Below are 9,206 nucleotides of genomic sequence, written 5' to 3'. Positions count from 1 at the left end.
GATCAGTGAAGAGTAAAGAGATGAGACAGGGAGAGGAAGCTAACTCATACTATTGAGATGCACCCATGGCTTCTATGCAAGCTCCACTAATCAGAAAACCCAATTTACCCTAATGGGCAGCATAAACTGGGTCCAATGTATGAATGATTTGTTTCTGTTTGAGTAAAGGCGAGTATACATGCTCATCTGTTAAATCGTCTAATATAATATTGCTCTGGAGGCGTAATTCATGGGCACCCCCACTCGATAAGCTGATTCATCAAATGATTCACTGGCAGTATTGTGTGTGTTCTGTATAGGCAGTCACATGTTTTCTATAAGTCCTCTGAGTATGTGAATGTTAACAGTAGAATGCTGTGTGGGTGTGTATATTGGCGTGAACACAGGATATGCACAAGCATGCCCGTGAGGTAACATAATGAGTGTTTGTGTGAGGGACTCTAAAAGAGAGTGTGTTGGAGCATGTTGGAGAACACACACACACGTGCACATGAATTTGTGTGTGTGTTTGCGCGTGCTTGTGTTAACATTTCCTTTCCTTCACAATGTCAACACTGCCCCTTAGCTAGTATACTGTCTCCTAACCAGACTAGCCTTTTCCCATACATCCCCATTACAGTATTAATGAGCATGAGCAGTATCAATGAGCATGAGCAATGAACGGGGACCAGATTTACTACTGTATCCGAGCACACATGCACACACACACGCACACACACACACGCTCACACACACACACAGAGGAGTAACAGGTGCGGGGGGACCCACTGAACTTTAAGCGCCTCCAGGGTGCATAGGCTCACCTCACACCCATATAGGCTCACCTCACAGCCATATAGGCTCACCTCACAGCCATATAGGCTCACCTCACACCCATATAGGCTCACCTCACAGCCATATAGGCTCACCTCACACCCATATAGACTCACCTCACAGCCATATAGGCTCACCTCACAGCCATATAGGCTCACCTCACAGCCATATAGGCTCACCTCACACCCATATAGGCTCACCTCACAGCCATATAGGCTCACCTCACAGCCATATAGGCTCACCTCACAGCCATATAGGCTCACCTCACACCCATATAGGCTCACCTCACACCCATATAGGCTCACCTCACAGCCATATAGACTCACCTCACACCCATATAGGCTCACCTCACACCCATATAGGCTCACCTCACAGCCATATAGGCTCACCTCACACCCATATAGGCTCACCTCACACCCATATAGGCTCACCTCACAGCCATATAGGCTCACCTCACAGCCATATAGGCTCACCTCACACCCATATAGGCTCACCTCACACCCATATAGGCTCACCTCACACCCATATAGGCTCACCTCACACCCATATAGGCTCACCTCACACCCATATAGGCTCACCTCACACCCATATAGGCTCACCTCACACCCATATAGGCTCACCTCACACCCATATAGGCTCACCTCACACCCATATAGGCTCACCTCACACCCATATAGGCTCACCTCACACCCATATAGGCTCACCTCACACCCATATAGGCTCACCTCACACCCATATAGGCTCACCTCAGCACCCATATAGGCTCACCTCACACCCATATAGGCTCACCTCACAGCCATATAGGCTCACCTCACAGCCATATAGGCTCACCTCACACCCATATAGGCTCACCTCACAGCCATATAGGCTCGCCTCACACCCATATAGGCTCACCTCACACCCATATAGGCTCACCTCACACCCATATAGGCTCACCTCACACCCATATAGGCTCACCTCACACCCATATAGGCTCACCTCACACCCATATAGGCTCACCTCACACCCATATAGGCTCACCTCACACCCATATAGGCTCACCTCACACCCATATAGGCTCACCTCACAGCCATATAGGCTCACCTCACACCCATATAGACTCACCTCACACCCATATAGGCTCACCTCACACCCATATAGGCTCACCTCACACCCATATAGGCTCACCTCACAGCCATATAGGCTCACCTCACAGCCATATAGACTCACCTCACACCCATATAGGCTCACCTCACACCCATATAGGCTCACCTCACACCCATATAGGCTCACCTCACACCCATATAGGCTCACCTCACAGCCATATAGGCTCACCTCACACCCATATAGGCTCACCTCACACCCATATAGGCTCACCTCACAGCCATATAGGCTCACCTCACACCCATATAGGCTCACCTCACACCCATATAGGCTTACCTCACAGCCATATAGGCTCACCACACACCCATATAGGCTCACCTCACAGCCATATAGGCTCACCTACTGACAAGAAGCACATGGCTGAACTCTTTAATCACCACTTCATTAATTAAGTCATGATTCCTATTTGACTCAGACATGCCTCCTTGCCGTCCAACATTTCCTCATCTCCTACCCCTTCTAAAGCGACTATCCCTGATGCTTCTCCCTCTTATTCCCCTGCCCCACTACAAAGTTTCTCCCTGAGCCCAAGGTGCAAAAGGAGCTCCTGAAACTTGACCAAAAAAACATCTGGGTCAGATGGTTTAGACCCTTTCTTCTTTAAGGTTGCTGCCCCTATCATCGCCAAGCCTATCTCTGACCTTTTTAACCTGTCTCTCCTCTCTGGGGAGGGTTCCATTGCTTGGAAGGCAGCCATGGTTTGTCCTTTATTTAAAGGGGGAGATCAAGCTGATCCTAACTGTTATAGGCCTATTTCCATTTTGCCTTGTTTATCAAAAGTGAGTCAAAACTCCCCTCTATCTGAGATATCTACCACAGCCCTCTTCCTCCACATACAACACCCGTTCTGCCAGTCACATTCTGTTAAAGGTCCCCAAAGCACACACATCCCTGGGTCGCTCCTCTTTTCAGTTTGCTGCAGCTAGCGACTGGAACGAGCTGCAACAAACACTCAAACTGAACAGTTTAATCTCAATCTCTTCATTCAAAGACTCAATCATGGACACTCTTACTGACAGTTGTGGCTGCTTTGCGTGATGTATTGTTGTATCTACCTTCTTGCCCTTTGAGCTGTTGTCTGTGGCCAATAATGTTTGTAACATGTTTTGTGTTGGTACCATGTTGTGTTGCTACCATACTGTGTTGTCATGTGTTGCTGCCTTGCTATGTTGTTGTCTAGGTCTCTCTTGTCGTGATGTGTGTTTTGTCCTATATTTATATATATTTTTTACATTTATTATCCCAGCCCCCGTCCCCGCAAGATGGCCTTTTGCCTTTTGGTAGGCCGTCATTGTAAATAACAATTTGATCTTAACTGACTTGCCTAGTTAAATAAAGGTTAAATAAATAGGCTCACCTCACACCCATATAGACTCAACTCACACCCATTTGAAACATTAAAAATATCCCAAAATAAATGTACAAACAGTAGGGTATAAATAAACATCTCAACAACTAGAAATAAATAAAGAGGAGGGTCTAAGCTTCTATCGAAACTTGTGTTTCAACTCTAAAAAAATGAGTGCAGGAGGAGAGGTAGTTACAATGGAGTGGTCACTGATCAGCTGTTTAGAGAAAATCCCCCCTATGTCCCCCATGCTCATTGTGCATGACTCAACACATATTAAAAAGTACAATATGCCATAAGTATTGGTGTTCAATTGTTCAACATAAATGGAAGGTTCCCGGGCCCATACGTAGTTTGGTCATGACCAGGGTAGACCTGTAGTGCCATCTTGTGGCTATCTTGTGGTACTTCATGACCATGCCTCCCTTTACTAGCACTTATTAGGTCAATTAGACTCACACCCAGCGTAACTTTGTATAGGACTATTCTAAACAATATAGTCATACATAGTTTTAATGTGAGTTTTTCTATGAAGTCATTGGGCGTGTTCCTTTGCCCAGTCGTTGCTGTCGCCTGCCAGATCTTACGCCTGAATAGGTATTTTATGTATCAGCTAACCACATCATATGTTATAACAATCTGCTGCCCGACAGCACAGTCGATTACGTGGCACGCAACCATTGGTTGATGCAATGTCTGAGCACGGGAAAGCGACCATTGTTTAATTTGAGTTAGGCTATTGACAAGGAAAAGTATTGATCTTGAGGACTTACCAAACAGAGAGGTGGGTTGCTGTGGAAGGCCTTGACAGTCCTTGGTCCAACTCCTTGGTCCAACTCAAGTGAACAACTTCTGAATGTGTATTTAGAGTTGGTTGGAGTGAAAAGCCATAGTTTGTGCACCTGAGAATTGAATATTTTCTTGGGGATATTCTCATTAGGGAAAAAGATCGTCCTCTCTTCGACTCCTCTGTCCTCTCTCCTCCGTGACCTGGAAACCAATAAGTGGTCGAGGAGAGTGTCAAATATTCATTTTTTGTTTTTTGGTATTTTATTAGGATCCCCATTAGCTGTTGCAAAAGCAGCAGCTACTCTTCCGGGGGTCCACACAAAACATGAAACATGGCAGAGCATTAGTAGACAAGAACAGCTCAAGGACAGAACTACATACATTTCAATTAGTTAGTAGGCGAACGGAGGAGTGTCCTCGCCTCCTTGATAGCCTCCTCTCGCAGAGGAAGCACAAGAGTATCCTACCTGTGTACTTTGCGGAAGAGTTTTGAGATCCACCACACCCTCTTTGAAACAGCTGTTGTTTACTCAGAGGAGAAAAGCTAACACATATTTAAAAAATATATGCTACTTATCCTTTAATCTATGAAATGTCTAGCACAACTAGCTAAATGCCTTTTTACTACTACTATACACATTCCATTTGGGATTCCACCCCTGTACATGTAATTTGCATGATGACACACTAGTGAAGGAAGTGAGGAGAGTACGGAGGACGGAGGACTTGCGCAAACTAATTGGGAGAATCTCAATACTCCTCGCATTCTCTTCTTGCCTGATAGGACATCCAACTAGTTCAAATTGCTGCCATATAAATTAACAGACAACATATCTCTGTAAAAAAATGGATACTAAACATTTTGAAATACAAAAAAATCGATGCAATTGTGTGGTTTGCATCACTTAATGCCCAATGTTACATAAATGTAACACATTTTTAAGTGACTATACTTCGCCAAAAATATAATTATTTCCTAGAAATGTATTGAATTTCAGAAACTCACCTTTTTGACAACTTACGACACCATTCGGAGTAACATAATTCACTTTTTAACCATTGTTGAAGTCCACCATTTTCAGCGCCAATCTCTGATAGTGTAATTACAAAGATCGGGCATCAGATGGTGTCAAGTATATACTAGGATCTCTTCTTGACGATCGTGGCTTCCTTTTATGTATTGATCGGGTTCAGACACTTTACATATATGTAACATTGGGCTTTAAAGGGCTTTAAAGGGTTAACAAGGTGATTAACTTTCCCATATTAATTTTCAGTACTTCAGTACTTCATATCACATACAAAAACATTGTCAGGAAATCAATATACAAAGAAACACCCACCTTGTTTTCTTTGTACAGATATTTAATATTTAGACATGGGGCAACAGCCGTTGTTTTTACAGCACAATTTGCATAATTTATCAATACCTCCTGTGTACAATCACAAAACCATGACATTAGATTTTTCTGTTTACATAGAAGTGGAAAACCAGACGGATTTTACAAGCATAATCTTTGTACAGTCAGCATACATCTTTAAATAATCTGAGAATTATTCTTCAGAATTTCGTTCCCCTCGTAACGTTTGATCTCTCTGTCTATCTTTCTTTTTAAATAGAATTTCTGGACACAAAAATAGTATGAACGAACCACCAACTAAACATGCAACATCCATTGTTGTGAGCACATTTAAATTCTCCTGCAACTACTTGAGTTGATAAGATAAGGTGTGTCTGTGTTTGTATACTCTGATAAAACTCTGTTGTGTCCGGTGTAAGGATTTATAAGGTCTTTCCTCCATCTAACTCCTGTAGGTATTCTGCCATGTCAAGAGAGTAACATACTGCTTGTGTTTTCATCCCGTGATCATATGAGTTAATGTCAGATATCAAGGAAATCTATCGGTTTCCTCTTGTAGAAAAAAAATATATGTATTTACAAGGTAGGAAATAAAGAGATGGCATTTCCATGTGTGTGTGTGTGTGTGTGTGTGTGTGTGTGTGTAGATCTTAGCTAGACCACACACATAGGAAAGGGAGGTCACTTTCAGGAGGACTTGGCCATGCATGGGTGTGGTATGAAGAAACTACTCACGCACACTTGTATCAAAAAGGATCCATCTCAGGTGGGTAACCATTTTAGATAGAACATCAAGTCATTACATTGTTCAACTTTTTTTGGTCATTTTTCAAATTACAAATATACTGGAAAAATAAAACTATTTCAAAGTGGGGGTGCGTAAAAACTGAGTGAAAAGCTAGAATCTGTTGGGAATGTGTCTCTGATGTCAAGAAAGTGTCTCCTTAGATTCTAGTCTATGTGAAGAGTCACTACTGTGTGTGTGTGTGTGTGTGTGTGTGTGTGTGTGTGTGTGTGTGTGTGTGTGTGTGTGTGTGTGTGTGTGTATGTGTGTGTGTGTGAGAGTCTGCTGGGACATTGGGCTGAAGACTGAGTTTCTGGGTTGAAATAACAGCACTGGATAATTTTGCTGAAAACAAAAACCTTTCCAATTAGCTACGTACCGTACATCTAACATTTGATGATGTAAAAAACATATGAAAACAACAGCTTATGTGCATTAAATAAAGTTGCATTTAACACTATGTGAAAGCATACTTATAAAAATCATATCTTAAGAGCTATATGTTCTTATTCATTCCCAAACTTGAAGGCAGTAAAAAAAACTATACATGTGAACAACACATAAACAGAATAACCCATTGTCCCCTAAAATGCATTGCTAACTCAGACTGTAGAATCTAGATTGACTCAGATAATTCAGACACAGTCACAACACGAAGTCTATGTTGCATAGAATCAGCTGGGTAGAACCTGTGGTGTTTGGTCAATGTTTGGCAAAGGTCAAAGGTCAAAAGGTCACTATCAAACCAACCAGCCCTCACACCTTGACCCTAGGCAGGATATCACTCTGAGTGTGTCCTTTCAACTGAAAGCCACGTTACACACCTTCAAATCTCACAGGTCCGTAGCTTAGAGATGCACACCAGCCCATAGCAAAAAAAATGTGTCACCAGGACGATGACAAACATACCAAAATGTAATCATTGTAGCATTTCTTAATCAAAGCAACTTTGATTGAACTCATCTACAAACAATAGCCCCAGCTACCAACCTCTCCCCATAGACCAACAGAGAGCCCAATAGGATAGTTTGTACCTAGACGTGATGGAGATAGACACACCAACAGAAACAGACCAAAGCATGCTGCATCCACAAACTCCCCCACCCATTCAATGTATAGATAGACAACTGTTTGGAGGGGACCCTGATATATGAACCATGGGACACACTTTACTATACACAGGCCAAGAGGGTAATCAAGTATGGTCAACTATATTATATAACTATAATATATTACTATATAATTTATTTCATATATTCATTTGATATACTTATATATATTATATTTATCTACGAGTGGGGACATACTGTATATTCATCTATACATTCCATAACTTGACAAAGTGCTAAGTAAAACATGACAGTGTGCATGTGAAGAGATATTTCAAATGTGTGAATGTAAGGAGAAGTCAGAACTACGCTAGTCTTATGCATAGCAGTTCACTGTGTATCTTACTAGGAGAAAAAACAGGCTTGAATCACAGCTAAAACCTGTGCCCAATATTTCACATTCCAAAAATAATATGTTAAGCCACAATCATCCACAACGGATTGTCTGTGATAAGAATATATCTATTTATCTCTCACGACGACAGTGTACTCAACCATATACAAAGTCAACCTCATAGGCAACAATGCAACTTTTCACTGTCACGTTCATTAGGTCACCCAACCTAAAACATTTTGCAACTGAAAACTAAAATGAGCATTTCTTCCTGGACAACAGCAGGTAGTCCCTCCTTGTTTCAGTCTGTTTTCTTCCATTTGGTGCCTAATAAACATGACCCTGTGCACAAGACTACCCAGTCTGTTAAAACCACACCAATTATACTTAGAACAATGTTTATATAATATATCTGATATATCAGCATCTAAATGTACATCTAGAGAAAGAAGAGAAGGGGAAATATTGTTGTCCCAAAATGTAAAAACATGCTTGCCAAGGGCTTTGTACCTTGTGCCAGATGAGGGAGTCATTTCAAATCGAGAAATAGAATTAAAGTGAGATTATGTCACAAAATATACTGTGCGTCCCTGGATTCAAAATTCTTCATTCATCATTCAGTACTTAAACAATTGAGGAGAATAATCAATAAAACTCTAATAATCATAATTATAATACAAAAATAAGAGGTGCAATCTCCATAGAATAAATCTTCAACATTTAATTCCCAAAATGCTTCATAAATGAATTAAACTCTTCTAACAATATACAAAGCCATGAGGGGAATACCACAGGTAGTTATAATGTCATTCATAAATAAAAACATCTCCAGTCAAATAAAGCAATGAGAGAATCTAAACGTGTCCATCCCCTGTATTAATGTGTCAGTCTCTTACCATTATCTTTCTTTGTGTTTGAATGTGTTTGTGACTGTGTGTGTGAGCGTGTGTGTAATACCTGGTTGATTCTGTTCTTGCTTTGTTGCCTCAATGGCCTCCCTCCCCTGGCTACACTACTTCCTGTAAACACAAGTTAATTTCCTGTAAACACATACCTACTTCCTCCCCACTACCCTTATCGCCAAATGCATGTCAAACAAAGGTTCTCTCCCCAATCCCCAGTCACAGCTCAAGCAATTCAAACGCTGACCCCTGACCCTTGACACCAAAACTCAAGATCCACAGGATACGTAAGAGATGTCTAACACCCGCACCCTAACGGTCCTTGCCCCGACCCCAATGGTGGACCTGTGAGTATGTCCAGTTGGTCCATAAAGAGTGGATCAGTGATGGAGACAGTAAACTCGAGCGCCCTAGCCATCCTCGTCTTTCTCTCTGCGAGTTAAGAGCCTATAGAATAGACAAGGTTAATATTAGGTTCTTTAGGAGTGGATCTGAGCAGAGCTAGCCAGCAGTTTGTGCCAGCTGACCACTCGCTTCCGCACGTCCACCTTATCCAGCCAGATGTAGGCCTCTCCGATCAAGGTCTTCTTAATGAACTTCCCCCCATTGGACACCAGGAAGAG

This window comes from Salvelinus alpinus, chromosome 11, assembly GCF_045679555.1.
Source record: "Salvelinus alpinus chromosome 11, SLU_Salpinus.1, whole genome shotgun sequence".
Lineage (NCBI taxonomy): Eukaryota > Metazoa > Chordata > Actinopteri > Salmoniformes > Salmonidae > Salvelinus > Salvelinus alpinus.
This window is presented reverse-complemented; position numbering follows the sequence as displayed.